This window comes from Pongo pygmaeus, chromosome 6 (genome assembly GCF_028885625.2).
Source record: "Pongo pygmaeus isolate AG05252 chromosome 6, NHGRI_mPonPyg2-v2.0_pri, whole genome shotgun sequence".
In the NCBI taxonomy this organism is placed as follows: Eukaryota; Metazoa; Chordata; class Mammalia; order Primates; family Hominidae; genus Pongo; species Pongo pygmaeus.
The window spans coordinates 99,108,458-99,123,922 of NC_072379.2; the positions used below are offsets into that span (position 1 = coordinate 99,108,458).

The following is a 15,465-nucleotide window of genomic DNA, read 5'->3' on the forward strand; positions in this document are numbered from 1 at the left end:
TTGAAGTTAATACAAAATTAGAGAGCAGTTAAATCTGGGAAAGCTGCCAGTTGTTATTGCCATATTATTGTCCTTTGTATTTGAAAGTACTGCTGAAGCAGATTTCTACCCTGACGAAGGACAAGGGTGAGTGGTTTCGTCTTATGTGCTTATGGTCAGTATTGGATTTTTCACATTTGCCTGCTGCCATTTTGGTCACACTCTGGCTAATTGACAAGTGAGTCAGCTGGGAGTGAAGATTTAGTTATAATCCCCTGGAGAAAGTTCTTTGAGTATCCTTTATAACTTCATATATAATTCTGCTCCTTCACAAAGATTGTGTACTCACCTTCTTAGTAATGAGTCTATACCTCTGAGCCTTTGAAAAACACAACAGGAAATACAAATTACATGGGTTTCAAAATAGGAGCAGTGGCAAAAGGGCTGATTGAACTTGGGAAAGAAATGGCAAAACTAAGCCTATTTGGCATTTTAGCAACTGGAAAGTTATTTTGGTAAATATTGGAGTTTGTACACTCACCCACAACCTGGATACCAGTAGGGTATTACAATGAAATGTAATTTAACTTTAAAGATCATTACATTACATTTGACAGGTCAAATTTTGTCAAACACAACAATATTTTTATTAAGTAGAAAAAACAAGGAAAAGAAAAGCAAAAGGAAAGGAAATGGTAAAAAAACAAATATTCATGCAAGATTGTCAGCCTTCAGTCCTGTGACAGCTCCATTCATTAAAAGATTACTCTTTTGGAGAACTCAGTGGCATTATGATAGCAAACCCAACAATTTCTATTTAGGGTAGATGGAAGAATATAAAGCTAGCAAGGAACTAGGATAATGTGTCTCAATATATCATCTTTTTCTTAATCTTTTGAAGACTAAATTTTTAAAAAATATACTAAAAATTAATAGTGAATTACTAGAACATTTTTTTAAATACAAAATACAAGTTCCTAGTAGTTTTCATTGGTGTGTTTGTTTTGTTAGTATATTTAGAACTCAAAGATATAAAATTACTCTGATAAGTTGCTACAGATGTTTTTTACCCTCAATTTATTTACATTGTCAACCACTTCACCCACTACCCACTGGACTGAACTTTATGTACCACTGACAGAGAAGACCAAAAGCCCCACCCTTATTATATTAAGCCATTGGGCCAAATTATTATGCTTTGTTTATGTAATAACAATGAATCCACTACAATTTTTCTAACCAACTATATATCACCTTAATTTTAGCAATAGAAATTAATTTCCAAGATTCCTAATGCAAATTAATAACAATCCAATGTAGATATGCAAACATTTGAAGTCCCTAAGTAATCTCCTTTGGGGTGTTGAGTCTTGGTTAAGGTATTCCACTGCTAACTAATTGTCCATAAGGTATAGATTAAAGTTTACTTACACATCTTACACAGACATAGACATAGAAAACACATATAAAATGTTTATTCTGAAATATTTTAATGAAAATTATAATACATATTATCAAAGAAAACAAACAAAAAGTCAAAACCAAAATGGTTATTTGAGTTGTGTTTAAAGAAAGACTTCCTTCACACAGGTGACCAAATGGTATAAAACCTTTAAGAAACATATAGCTATATATCTTGCTTGGATCAAGTTAAGCTTTATTTTGAAGCACATTTCCCTGTAGTCCATCACCTTCTGAAATTTCCAGTATAGATAATACATGGAGGAGTTCTACATCCAGGATTTTTGTTTCACTAGTACAGAAACAAAGGAGACCTGGGAAGAAGCAAAAGAAGAGTTCCATAGATAGAACAGATCCAAGAGCATTCCTCAACTAGGTCTTCTAAACCTGGACCATGGTTCAAAAATCTCCTGGCTTTTAGTATTTTTGATGAAACCATTTTTGGACAACTCATGTACTTATCAATGAATTTATGTCTTCTATTACAACCATTCCTCATCACGGGAAAATAATTTGTCACAGTAAATGAATAGCTCCACGAAGCTGTAGCCTGTCCTTCTCAAAAGATCTTTAAAAGACCTCTGGAAATGTTACAGTGATTTCAGATTTTGGAAAAGTTTAAAAGTTACTTATTTGTCTGGATACATCTAATAAGAACTGACTGATGAAATTCCTACATTCTTGTCCATATGTTTACTACTTTGAGTGTTAAATATTTTGTTTAGAAACTCTTTCCTTTTACTAATGTCCTTTGCTGCAGGCTAAATTTTAATAATAGATTCCCTGAAAGCTACAGATAGAGTGCTTCAGATTTTTACATATTTTTAAAAATTAACATTTCATAATAAGTTGATGGTTAAAAAATAAATCTAAACCTAGACTTGATGTTCCACTCTCATAATTGGTAATGTGCCCTGCAGTCTTTTTTTTTTTTTTTCTGAGTCAGAGTCTTGCTCTGTCACCCAGGCTGGAGTGCAATGGTGCAATCTTGGCTCACTGCAACCTCCACCTCCTGGGTTCAAGTGAGTCTCCTGCCTCAGCCTCCCAAGTAGCTGAGATTACAGGCACCTGCCACCACACCCATCTAATTTTTTGTACTTTTAGTAGAAACGGGGTTTCACCATGTTGGTAAGGCTGGTCTCAAACTCCTGACCTCAAATGATCCACCCGCCTTGGCCTTCCAAAATTCTGAGAGTACAGGCATGAACCACCGTGCCTGGCCCCTGCAGTCTTATATTGATCTAAGCCAAAAGAATGACAGAGAATATTTGTTTAGCAAATACTACTTTGAAGTATAAAATCTACATATTAAGATTAATAGCATTTGCCATCCATTTTTCCTCATGATGATTCACTAGGTCAAAAACTTTCATTTTTACTTAATATAATGAAATACGGCTCAACTGAGGGCTAAAATTAAATATTAAAGTTGGTGCCATCATGTTATGGTACAATCTTGTAATATAATATGTTTGCATAATAGTTTATGTTCTCTATAGTTTCATACCTGGTGTGAATATACTGAAAATAGTGAGGATTTTTTTATATTCTTATTTTCTATGTGATGATTGTATAAGATGATTATTTGGATGATAAATCTAAATCAATTATTACATAACATTTAAAGCAGGAAATAAAACTCAGTAAAGTCATAAATCATCATATACTTAAACTTTTTTTTACAAAACAAATGTGCTTTGATTATGGACAATTTTTGATTATTAATAAGAGAAACTAAATATACATTTTACATCAGGAAGCCACATTCAGTAAACACTTTTTGTTTATAAAGACACCTTTAATCAATACATAAAATTATCTCAAAATATCAACAATTAGTCATTGTAGCTGAACTATAAAGAGTTGGCATAATTTAGAATACTTGCTAATTGCCCTTCATAGTTGTCCAGATTGAGCTCTCAATATAAGTGTCATATAGCTTATTAAGCATTTAATATAGAAAAATTCAATATTTTGAGACATAATGTGATATTATTACTGTATGCTGTTACTGGTCTGTATATAAGAGGTTTATAGTCTCTCCAAAAATGCTTTGTATTTCATCCATTTCATTTGTCATTGAGCAATACCTATGGAATAACCAATTACTGAGTGTCAGGCTTGTCTCTCTTACAAAATTTTCATTGTAGGGGATGATGACAATAAACAAGTAAATATATAATTTTAGGTAGTGGTAAATGCCATGTAAATGAGTACAAGAACGGTGAATGATGAGAATGGAGTTGTGGGAGATAGGGTGAGGAGTAATATTTGAGCAGAGATACAAATCACATAAAACCGGCAAAGAGAAGGTAATTGTGAACATGATAACAAGAGTAAGTGATGGATTTGTAGCAGCTTCTTGGTAGATTTGTATCATGCTCATGAAGAACATGATTGCTATATCTAACTCTTGGCATGCTGATAAGGTGCTAGTTGTTCAGATGTATAAAAATATAGAAGAATGGTAGTGATTTGTTGAGATTCTGTTCCTGAGAGCCACTTGTGAAAGTAATCAGTGATAAGTTCCATATCATTCCAAGCTTTTGCAATTTAATTATGGACTTGTGCCAACAATATTTGCATACAAATTGTCCTTCAGTGTTGTGTATAAATAATCCAAGTCATTTGAATTGAAAAGCATGATACCAAAATGAAGTTTTGGGAACTCTATTCCCAAGAAGAATTCTGGGATTTCTGTTTTGATTTTCACAGTATCTCCTGATTTTAAGTGGAAGATAAAATCAATAATTTGAGAAGGATATGCCATGATAATGCCACTCCCATTAATATAGTAGATTCTCTCTTCTGTTACCTTCTTTTGTGTTCATCCACCCACTGTCTACTTAAACACCTGCTACGTTCATGCATTTAGCATGTTTGCATCTGTTTCTTATTTTTAGTCCCAAATTCACAATGTGTTAAAACAAAGGAACAAACAAAAACAAAAACAGAGAAATATGTCCCTGTGGTCTGTCAGGTTGCCAGACCCTTAAAAACAAAGTGAAACAAAATGCCTCCTTGTCCTAAAATCTAATCTGTGTCAATGTTACCATCATTTTCTCAATCGCTCTGCTAGAAATCTTGGCAAAATTGTTTGTTCGTTTTATTTTATGGAATGTTTCATGGATTTGTGTGTCATCCTTGTGCAGGGGCCATGCTCATCTTCGCTGTATCATTCCAGTTTTCTATGTGTGCTGCCTATGTGAACACAGAAATCTTGGCAATACTGTTGATTCTTCCCTTACCAAACCCAAATCCATTTCAGTCACCAACTCCTGGATACCATGTTTCACTTCCTCAAACATTAAACTCAGCCTTTTGCATATAAGGTTAGAACCTACACTTGAAATAGGAGTTCAAGGTCTATCTTTGGGCCCAGTACCCATGGAGGATGTGACATACTCCTCAGTGGGGGTGGCTTATCCTCAGAGGCGTTGAATGAGGAGTCTAATGTGCCACATGCAAAATAAACTAGGTAATATTAATATTTTGGGGATATGCCCTTTTCTGTGCCCATCCTTCTTCCCTGTCTTGTTGAGAATTTCTAGCATGGTGAAGAAATTGCTTGGCACAAAATCAAGAGACCAAAGTAAACATTACATCTCTGTTGTGTGAGTTTAGAAGAGTTAATTCATCTCTAAACTCGTTTGATTATTGGTAAATTAGAACACCACCCTATCACCCTATTTACCATTTGCAGTTCTCTGGTTGAATAAACACAGTAATAAATATTTTAAAACTTTGAAATAGGTAATATTTTACACACAGAGAAGGCAACAGTATTATTGTAGTTAATTAATACTGAGTGAACAAAACCTTAAATAATTTAGTTTTACTACTCTGAGCTTCACATTCTACATTTTACACTAAATAACGTAAGTTAAAAATGAGTTCTAAAATGATATCTTCTCTCACTTGCAAAACAGAATTGCCTGGTTTGAAGGTAGAATTAAAAAAATATAAACATTTCAGGTCACCAAACATAATGATAGCTATGAAACTGATAAAGATTACATGTTGGGTTTCGGAGGTCTTTATATTAAAAAGGTGTTTTCTATCTTAAATACCCCATCTTTAGTTAATCACATCTCTAAAATCAGCTTTCTTCTTTAATGAATGACTTCAAATATTTGTATAATTATTAATAAAATTGATAGCTGCTTTGTAGATTTTATTAATACAGGATAGTTTATTTTAAAAATATTAAAAACTTCAACCATTTCTCCAGATTTTTAGGAGTCAGCAATTAGATATTATCCTTAAAAGTATTACTCACTAAAAGCTAGCAATCATGGTACTATTTTCTGAAATGATTATGCAGGATAGTTGTTTTCCATTGCCATAGTATGATTTTAAGTAGTATAGAATAAAAACAAGTGTCTGGGGCAGTCTATACTAATGCTACCTCAGAAAATTCTAAGGATACTTGGCCACATACTTCCATAAACATGAAATAGACTATTTAAAATATAATATTTGTGTTTTTTATACTTACTTTCAAAAAACAAAACATTTTGGTTAATGTATAAAGTTGATTATTTATCAAAAGACAGTAAAAATTTCATTCAAATGAGATTTTTACATGAGTAGGTAATTTATAAAAAAGCCCCTTTCATTACCAAGACAATAGCTTATCAGTCCAAAATAAAAAATATATAGTAATGTCTGAGCCCTCTTTTATGACATGGAGCATTCCTGGACTTTTATAACTAGCACAGAGCACATATTGTTGCACTCATGTGTTTGAAATGTTTGTCATGATTGAGAGAATCATTTAAGTCATCAATTAGGCAGGGATGTAATTGGGTTTTAAAGATAAAAATTATATTAGGCAAAAAATTAATTTTGTTACAAATGTGGAAAAGCAGTATTTGTGCTAGCCCCTGATTCTCATAATAAGATAGTAATGTTCTGTATAAAGGTAAGTCATTGGACAGTATAAAACTATTTTCTGCTCCTTGAGCCTACCTATAGGAAGTAGTTAACCATCGGCTTCCTTTAGACCTCTGCACTATAAATACAACTGCCTCTCTAGCACCATCCCAAAATGTGAAATTATGCATCATATGTGTATCTGTGTAGATACATATGCGTGTGTGTGTGTATGTGTGTATGTGTGTGTGTGTGTGTATATATATATATATATATTTTTTTTTTTTTTTTTTTTGAGATGGAGTCTCGCTTTGTCACCAGGCTGGAGTGCAGTGGAGCAATTTTGGCTCACTACAACCTCCGCCTCCCGGGTTCAAGCGATTCTCCTGCCTCAGCCTGCTGAGTAGCTGGGACTACAGGCGCACGCCACCATGCCCAGATAATTTTTGTATTTTTAGTAGAGACGGAGTTTTACCACGTTGGCCAGGATGGTCTTGATCTCTTGACCTCATGATCCACTCACCTTGGCCTCCCAAAGATATATTTTTTACTGTAATGTTTTTCTTATTGTCCTCTCTGCCTTGCTGCCAAAGCAATAAAAATTCATTTACAATGAAGTTTGTAGCCTCCATTACTTTTCTTGATTTTGAAAATTATTCTTGGGTAGTCACATGATTTTTTAAAAATTATTCTATATTGACAATTTATAATTCTATACATTTATAGATTACAAAGTGATGCTATGATTTATTAATATAAGATGGAATAATTAAATCAAGCTAATTATCATATCCATCATCTCAAATACTTATTTTTTGGTTGAGAACATTTGAAATTTACTCTCTCAGCAATTTGGAAATGTACAATACACTGTTGTTAACTACATTCACCATATTGTGCAGTAAATCTAAAAATAAAATTTCTATTTCACTGAGATTTTGTACCCTTTGACCATCATCTTTTCATTCCCAACCACCATTCTATTCTTGGCTTCTATGAGTTCAGTTGTTTTAGATTTCACATACAAGCGAAAACATGTGGCACTTGTCTTTCTGTGCCTAGCTTATTCTACTTAGCGTAATATTCTCCAGTCCCATCCATGTTGCTGCAAATGACACAAGTTCCTTCTTTCTAAAGGCTGGGTGGTATTGTATTTAATATATATATATAAAATATATATATAATATTTTCTTTACTCATTCACCTGTTGATGAACACTTAGGTTGATTCCATGAATTGGCTATTGTGAATGCTGCTTCGATGAACAGGGGAGTATAGATGGCTCTTTGACAATCTCATTTCAAATCTTTGAGTAATACCCAGACGTGAGATTGCTAGATCATATGGCAATTCTATTTTTTTTAGAAACTCCATACAGTTTTTCATAACAGCTGTACTAATTTACATTTCTGCCAACAATGTACAAAGATTCCCTTTTCACCACATCCCCACCAACACTTATCTTTCATCTTTTTTGATAATAGCCATCCTGACAGATGTGAAGTGATACTTCTTTGTGGTTTTAATTTGCATTTCTCTAATGATTAGTGAATTAAGCATTTTTTAAATATGTCTTTTGGTCATTTGTATGTCTTCTTTTGAGAAATGTCTATTCAGCTCTCCTGCCCATTTTTTTTTCTTTTTTCTTTTTTTTCAGAGACAGTCTTTCTCTGTCTCCCAGGCTGGATTGCAGATCTTGGCTCACTGCAACCTCCACCTCCCGGGGCTCAAGCGATTTTCATGCCTCAGCCCCCGAATAGCTGGGACTACAGGCATGCACTAACACACCAGACTAATTTTTTGTATTTTTAGTAGAAACGGGGTTTCATCATGTTGGCCAGGCTGCTCTCGAACTCCTGAGCTCAGGCAATCTGCTCGTCTCAGCCTCCCAAAGTGCTGGATTACAGACATGAGCCACCACACCTGGCTTCTTGCCCATTTTTTAAGTTGGGTTGTTTGTTATCTTGCTGTTGAGTTGTTTGAGTTCCTCATAAATTTTGCGTATTAACCCCTTATCAGATATATGGCTTGCAAATATTTCCCCCCAATCCATGTGTTGTGTGTTCACACTCTTGCTTCCACCTGACATTTTTTATAAAAGTTATTGTTCTTAAGTACAAATAGTAATATTTCAGTAAAAGTGAAAGTTACATCAAAGACATATTTTCAGTAGGCTTTCCTTGCAAGTAATTGAAGGGATGAGCCAAAGTTGCTTAAGTAAGACTGCATCCTTCAAATATTCTTTAGTAGGTTTAAAAATTATGGACAACTTTAATCAGGGAATGGGGGCAATAGAGAATATATTTGATTAATTGTCTATTCTTTATTTTTTCCCATATCTGGCTTAGTCTTCCTTGTATTTCTAGAGGCAATGTAGCCTCAGATGTCTAAAAGTGAATTTTTAGGAAATTTTAACTGATAGACTTCAGGTATGGACAATTGAATGCACTAATCTAGAGCAGTATGCCTGGTAAGTATATAAGTGGTCCCTAAAACACTAGTTGGAAGATGCTATTTTATAATTCAGTAAGAGTCAATTATAATATAATTCACTGTCATAGTCCTTGATTACTACTTCCTGCTTGATACTACTTCCTCATATACTTCTTTTATAGCCACTTGGCAACAGGAATAAATAGCTTTCTTTTCCAGTTTACAATACTTGTAGGTCTTTCTGCCATTTTGTTTTCCACTGAAATCTCTAACGTTGGTATAGGATCAGTCTCTCCAACTCAGTTTCTACTTTTCATTTTTCTGTGTCAGATCAGGACCTTGTCTTTCAGTGGTGAGAGTGATAACAACCTAGCACAAGAATGATAAAGAAATCTTCCCATGTCCTTCCTCTACCAACGTTCTAATTCTTTTTACGGACACATACCCAAAAGATATTTTACTCCTTATTGCGCATCCCCAGCTGCTTCACTAACAGATATGTACCCATGCATGCATGCACACAAACACACATTCTGTTCCTTTTTAAAAAACTTATTTTAGGCTCAGGGGTACATGTGGAAGCTTGCTATATAGGTAAATTGCATGTCACAGGAGTTTGGTTTACAAATTACTTCATCACCCAGATAATAAGCATAGCACCCAATAAGTAGTTTTTTGATCTTCATCCTTTTCCCAACCTCTACCCTCAAGTAGGCCCCAGTGTGTGTTGTTCCCTTCTTTGTGTCCACATACTCAATGTTTAGCCTCCACTTATACATGAGAAAATGCAGTATTTGGTTTTCTGTTCCTGTGTTAGTTTGTTTAGGATAATGGCCTCCCACTCTATCCATATTACTGCAAAAGATATGATCTCATTTTTTTATGGCTGCATGATATTCCATGGTATATAGGTATCACATTTTCTTTATTCAGTCTACCATTGATGGGCATTTATGTTGATTCCATGTCTTTGCTATTGTGAATAGTGCTGTGATGAACATATGCATATGTGTCTCTTTATGGTAGAACCGTTTATATTTCTTTGGGTATATACCGAATAATGGGATTGCTGGGTCAAATAGTAGATCTATTTTAAGTTCCTTGAAAAATCACCAAACAGCCCTTCACAATAGCTGAACTAGTTTATATTCCCAACGGCAATGCATAAGTCTTCCCTTTTCTCCACAACCTCGCCAGCATGTGTTTTTTGTTTTTTTTTTTTAACTTTTTAATAACAGCCATTCTGACTAGTGAGAGATGGTATCTCATTGTGGTTTGATTTGCATTTCTGTAATCATTAGTGATATTTAGCTTTTTTTCATGTGCTTGTTGTCCACGTGTATGTCTTCTTTTGACAACTGTTCATGTCCTTTGCCTGCTCATTAGTGGGGTTGTTGTTTTTATGCTTGTAAATTTGTTTGAGCTACTTACAGACTCTGGATATGAGACTTTTGTTGGTTGTATGGTTTACAAATATTTTCTCCCATTCTTTAGGTTGTGTCTTTACTTTGTTGATAGTTTTTTGTTTTGTTTTGTTTTATTTTGCTGTGCAGAAGCTCTTTGGTTTAATTAAGTCATATTTGTCAATTTTTGTTTTTGTTGCAATTGCTATTGGTGGCTTTGTCTTAAAGTCTTTGGTGGGTTCTATGTCCAGAATAGTATTTCCTAGGTTATCGTTCAGGGTTTTTATAGTTTTTGGTTTTAGACTTATGTGTTTAATCCATCTTGAGTTAATTTTTGTACATGGTGTAAGGAAGGGGTCCGGTATCAATCTTCTTCATACGGCACGCCGGTTAACCCAGCACCACTTATTGAATAGGGATACTTTCCCCATTGCTTGTTTTTGTGGATTTTCTCAAAGATCAGATGATTGTAGGTGTGGGGAATTATTCGTAGTCTCTCTATTCTGTTCCATTGGTCTCTATGTCTGTTTTTGTATCAGTACCATGCTGTTTTGGTGAATGTAGCCTTGTAGTATAGTTTGAAATTGGGAAATGTGATGCCTCCAGCTTTGTTCTTTTGCTTACAGTTGCCTTGGCTATTGGAGATCCTTTTTGGTTCCATATGAATTTAAAATTTTTTTTTCTAATTCTGTGAAGAATGTCTTTGGTAATTTGATAGCAATAGTATTAAATCTGTAAATTGCTTTGGGCAGTATGGCCATTTTTACAATATTGATTCGTACTGTCCATGAGCATGGAATATTTTTCCATTTGTTTGTGTCATCTCTGATTTATTTGAGCAGTGTTTTCTAATTCTCATTGTAGAAATATTTCACCACTTTGGTTAACTGTATTCCTAGGTATTTTATTCTTTTTGTTGCTATTGTGAATGGAATTGCAGTCTCAATTTGGCTCTCAGCTTGGATGTTGTTGGTGTATAGGAATGCTACTGATTTTTGTACATTGATTGTATATCCTGAAGCTTTGCTGAAATTGTGTATATGATCAAAGAGCGTTTGAGCACGCACTATGAGGTTTTTGAGGTATGGAATCACATCATCAACAAACAGGGATAGTTTGGTTTCCTCTCTTTCTATTTGAATGTCTTTTATTTCTTTCTCTTGCCAGATTTCTCTGGCTAGGACTTTCGGCACTATGTTGAATAGGAGTGGTGAGAGAGGACATCCTTGTCTTCTTCCAGTTTTCAAGGAGAATTCTTCCAGCTTTTGCCCATTCATTATGATGTTGGCTGTGCGTTTTTCATAGATAGCTTTTATTATTTTGAAATATGTTCCTTCAATGCCTAGTTTGTAGAGGGTTATTAAATGAATGGATGTTGAATATTATTTAATGCCTTTTTTGTATCTATTGATATAATCATGTTGTTTTCTGTCTTCAGTTCTGTTTATGTGATGAATCACACTTATTGATTTGTATATTTTGAACAAAACTTGCATCCTAGGGATAAAGCCTACTTGGTCATGGTGGATTCACTTTTTGATGTACTGCTGGATTTGGTTTGCTAGTATTTTGTTGAGGAATTTTGCATCTATATTCATAAATGATATTAGTCTGAAGTTTTATATTTTTGTTGTGTCTCTGCTAAGTTTTTGTGCAGGACGATGCTGCCCTCATGGAATGAGTTAGGGAGGAATCTTTCCTCTTCAATTTTTTAGAATAGTACCAGCTCTTCCTTATATATCTGGTAGAATTTGGCAGTGAACCTGTCTGTTCCTGAGCTTGTTCTGGTTCGTAGGCTTTCTACGACTGATTCAATTTCAGAATTTGTTATTGGTCTGTTCAGGTATTCAATCTCTTCCTGGTTCAGTCTTGGGATGGTGTATGTTTTCAGAATAATTTTCTAGGTTTCTAGCTTGTTTGCATAGAGGTATTTCTCTAAGGGGTTTGTATTTCTGTGTGGCCAGTGGTAATATCCCCTTTGTCATTTCTGAATGTGTTTTTTTTTTTTTTGATCTTGTCTCTTTTTAAACTTACTAGTCTAGCTAGCAGTCTATTTGTCTTATTAATTCTTTCAAAGAAGGTTTATGTTTTGTAGGGTTTTTGTGTCTCAGTTGCCTTCATTTCAGTTCTGATTTTGGTTATTTCTTGTCTCCTGCTAGCTTTGGATTTCATTTCCTCTTATTTCTCTAGTTCCTCTAGATATGACGTTGGGTGGTTAATTTCAAACCTTTCTAACTATTTTATGTGGGTGTTTAGCACTATAAACTCCCCTCTTATCACTTCTTTGGGTGTATCTCAGAGATTCTGGTATGTGGTATTTTTTTCTCATTAGTTTCAAATAGTTTCTTGATTTCTGATTTAATTTTATTATTTACCCAGAAGTCATTCAGGAGCAAGTTGTTTAATGTCCATTTAATTGTATTATTTTGAGTGATTTTCTTAACATTAATTTCTATTTTTACTGCATTTTGGTCTGTATTAGTCCATTTTCATGCTGCTACAAAGAAATAAAAGAGACTGGTTAATTTCTAAAGAAAATAGGTTTAATTGACTCAAAGTTCCACATGGCTGGAGAGGCCTCAGGAAACTTATAATCATGGTGGAGGGCACCTTTTCACAGGGCAGCAGGATAGAGAATGACTGCTGAGCAAATGGCGGAAACCCTTATAAAGCCATCATATCTTGAGAGAACTGGCTCACTATCACAAAAACAGCATAGAGGAAACTGCCCCCATGATTCAATTATCTCCACCTTGTCCCACCCTTGACATATGGGGATTGTTACAATTCAAGATGAGATTTGGGTGGAGACACAGAGGCAGCCATATCATTCCACCCCTGGCCCCTCCCAAATCTCATGTCCTCACATTTCAAAACACAATTATGCCCTTCCAACAGTCCGCCAAAATCTTAACTCATTCCAGCATTAGCCCAAAAGCTCAAGTCCAAAGTTTCATTTGAAGCAAGACAAGTCCCTTCCACCTATGAGCCTGTAAAATCAAAAGCAAGTTAGTTACTTCCTAGATACAATGGGGATATAGGCATTGGGTAAATACACCCATTCCAAATAGGAGAAACTGGCCTAAACAAGGGCTACTGGCCCCATGCAAATTTGAAATCCAACAGGGCAGTCATTAAACCTTAAAGTTCTAAAATAATCTCCTTCGACTCCATGTCTCACATTCAGGTCACACTGATGCAAGAAGTGGGCTCACATGACCTTTGGCAGCTCCACCCCTGTGACTTTTCAGGGTACAAGCCACCTCCCAGCTGCTTTCACAGGCTGGTGTTGAGTGGCTTTTACAGGCGCATAGTGCAATTTGTGTGGATCAAACATTATAGGGTCTGGAGGATGGTGGCCCTCTTCTCATAGCTCCCCTAGGCAGTGCCCCAGTGGAGACTCTGTGTGGGGGCTCCAACTCCACATTTCCCTTCTACACTGCCCTAGCAGAGGTTCCTCATGAAGGCTCCACCCATGCAGCAGACTTCTGCCTAGACATCCAGGTGTTTCCATATATCCTCTGAAATCTAGGTAGAGGTTCCCCAACCTCATTTCTTGACTGCTGTGCACCTGCAGGCCCAACACCACCTGTAAGCTGACAAGGCTTGGGGCATGCACACTGTGAAGCAATGGCTCAAGCTGTACCTTTGCTTCTTTCAGCCACAGCTGGAGCTGAAGCAGCTGGCATGTAGGTTACCATGTCCCAAGACTGCACAAAGCAGCAAGGCCTTGGGACCAGCCAATGAAACTATTTTTCCTCCTAGGCCTCTGAGCCTGTGTCTCACAGCCTAGGAGCTGCTGTGAAGACCTCTGACATGCCCTGGAGACATTTTTCCCCATTGTCTTGGCGATTAACATTTGGCTCCTCATTTCTTTCTTCTTTTTTTTTTTTTTTTTTTTTTTTAAGATAGAGTCTTGCTCTGTCACCCAGGTTGCAGTGCAGTGACTCAATCTCGGCTCACTGCAAGCTCTGCCTCCTGGGTTCATGCCATTCTTCTGCCTCAGTCTCCCGAGTAGCTGGGACTACAGGAGCCTGCCACCATGTCCAGCTAATTTTTTGTATTTTTAGTAGAGACGGGGTTTCACCATATTAGCCAGGATGGTCTCGATCTCCTGACCTCATGATCCACCTGCCTCCGCCTCACAAAGTGCTGGGATTACAGGCATGAGCCACCGCACCCAGCCGATTCCTTATTTCTTATGCAATTTCTGCAGCAGGCTTGAATTTCTCCTCAGAAAATGGGTATTTCTATTGTATCACTTTGTGGGGCTGCAAATTTTCTGAAATTTTATGCTCTGCTTCCATTTTAAACATAACTTCCATTTCCAAAACATATTTTTGTGAATACATAAAACTGAATGCTTTTAAGAGCACCAAAGTCACATGCTGAATGCTTTGCTGCTTAGAAATTTCTTTCACCAGATACCCTAAATCATCTCTCTCAAGTTCAAAGTTCCACATGTCTCTAAGGCAGGAACAAAATGCCTCTAATCTCTTTGCTGGAGCATAGCAACAGTCACCTTTATTCCTGTTCCCAACAAGTTCCTCATCTCCAACTGAGACTACCTCAGCCCAGACTTCATTGTCCATATCACTATCAGTATTTTGGTCAAAGCCATTCAACAAGTCTTTAGGAAGTTACAAACTTTTGCACATCTTTATGTCTTCTTCTGAGCTCTCCAAACTGTTCTAACCTTTGCCTTTTACCCATTTCCAAATTTGCTTCCACATTTTTCGGTATCTTTACAGCAGCACCCCACTCCTGGTACCAATTTTACTGTATTAGTCTCTTCTCATGCTGCTATGAAGAAATACCCAAGACTAGGTCAGGCTCAGTGGCTCATACCTGTAATCCCAGAACTTTGGGAGGACAAGGCAGGTGGATCACCTGAGGTCAGGAGTTTGAGACAAGCCTGGCCAACATGCTGAAGCCCCATTTCTACTCAAAATACAAAAATTAGCCAGGCATAGTAGTTCACACCTGTAGTCCCAGCTACTTGGGAGGCTGAGGCAGGAGAATTGTTTGAACCCAGGAGGCAGAAGTGGAAGTGAGCTGAGATCACCACTGCACTCCAGGCTGGGCGACAGAGCAAGACTCCATCTCAAAAAAAAAAAGAAAGAAAAACAGAAAAATGAAATACCCAAGATTGGGTCATTTATAAAGAAAAGAGGTTTGGTCAACTCACAGTTCCACATGGCTGGGGAGACCTCAGGAAACTTACAGTCATGGTGGAAGGCACCTCTTCACAGGGCGGCAGGATAGAGAATGAGTGCTGAACAAAAGGGGAAATGTCTTATGAAACCATTAGATC

At 36.2% G+C, this 15,465-nt stretch overlaps 1 protein-coding gene and 1 non-coding gene across 5 annotated transcripts in view; one reads left to right on the forward strand and one right to left on the reverse strand.

Moving 5' to 3' along the window:
• The window catches only part of MAGI2 (membrane associated guanylate kinase, WW and PDZ domain containing 2), a 1,485,052-nt gene that overhangs the window by 430,158 nt on the left and 1,039,429 nt on the right, over positions 1 to 15,465 (forward strand). The window lies entirely within an intron of this gene.
• Positions 4,548 to 4,653, reverse strand: LOC129041752 (U6 spliceosomal RNA). The gene has a single exon (XR_008503908.1). It is a non-coding gene; the product is annotated as a U6 spliceosomal RNA (small nuclear RNA).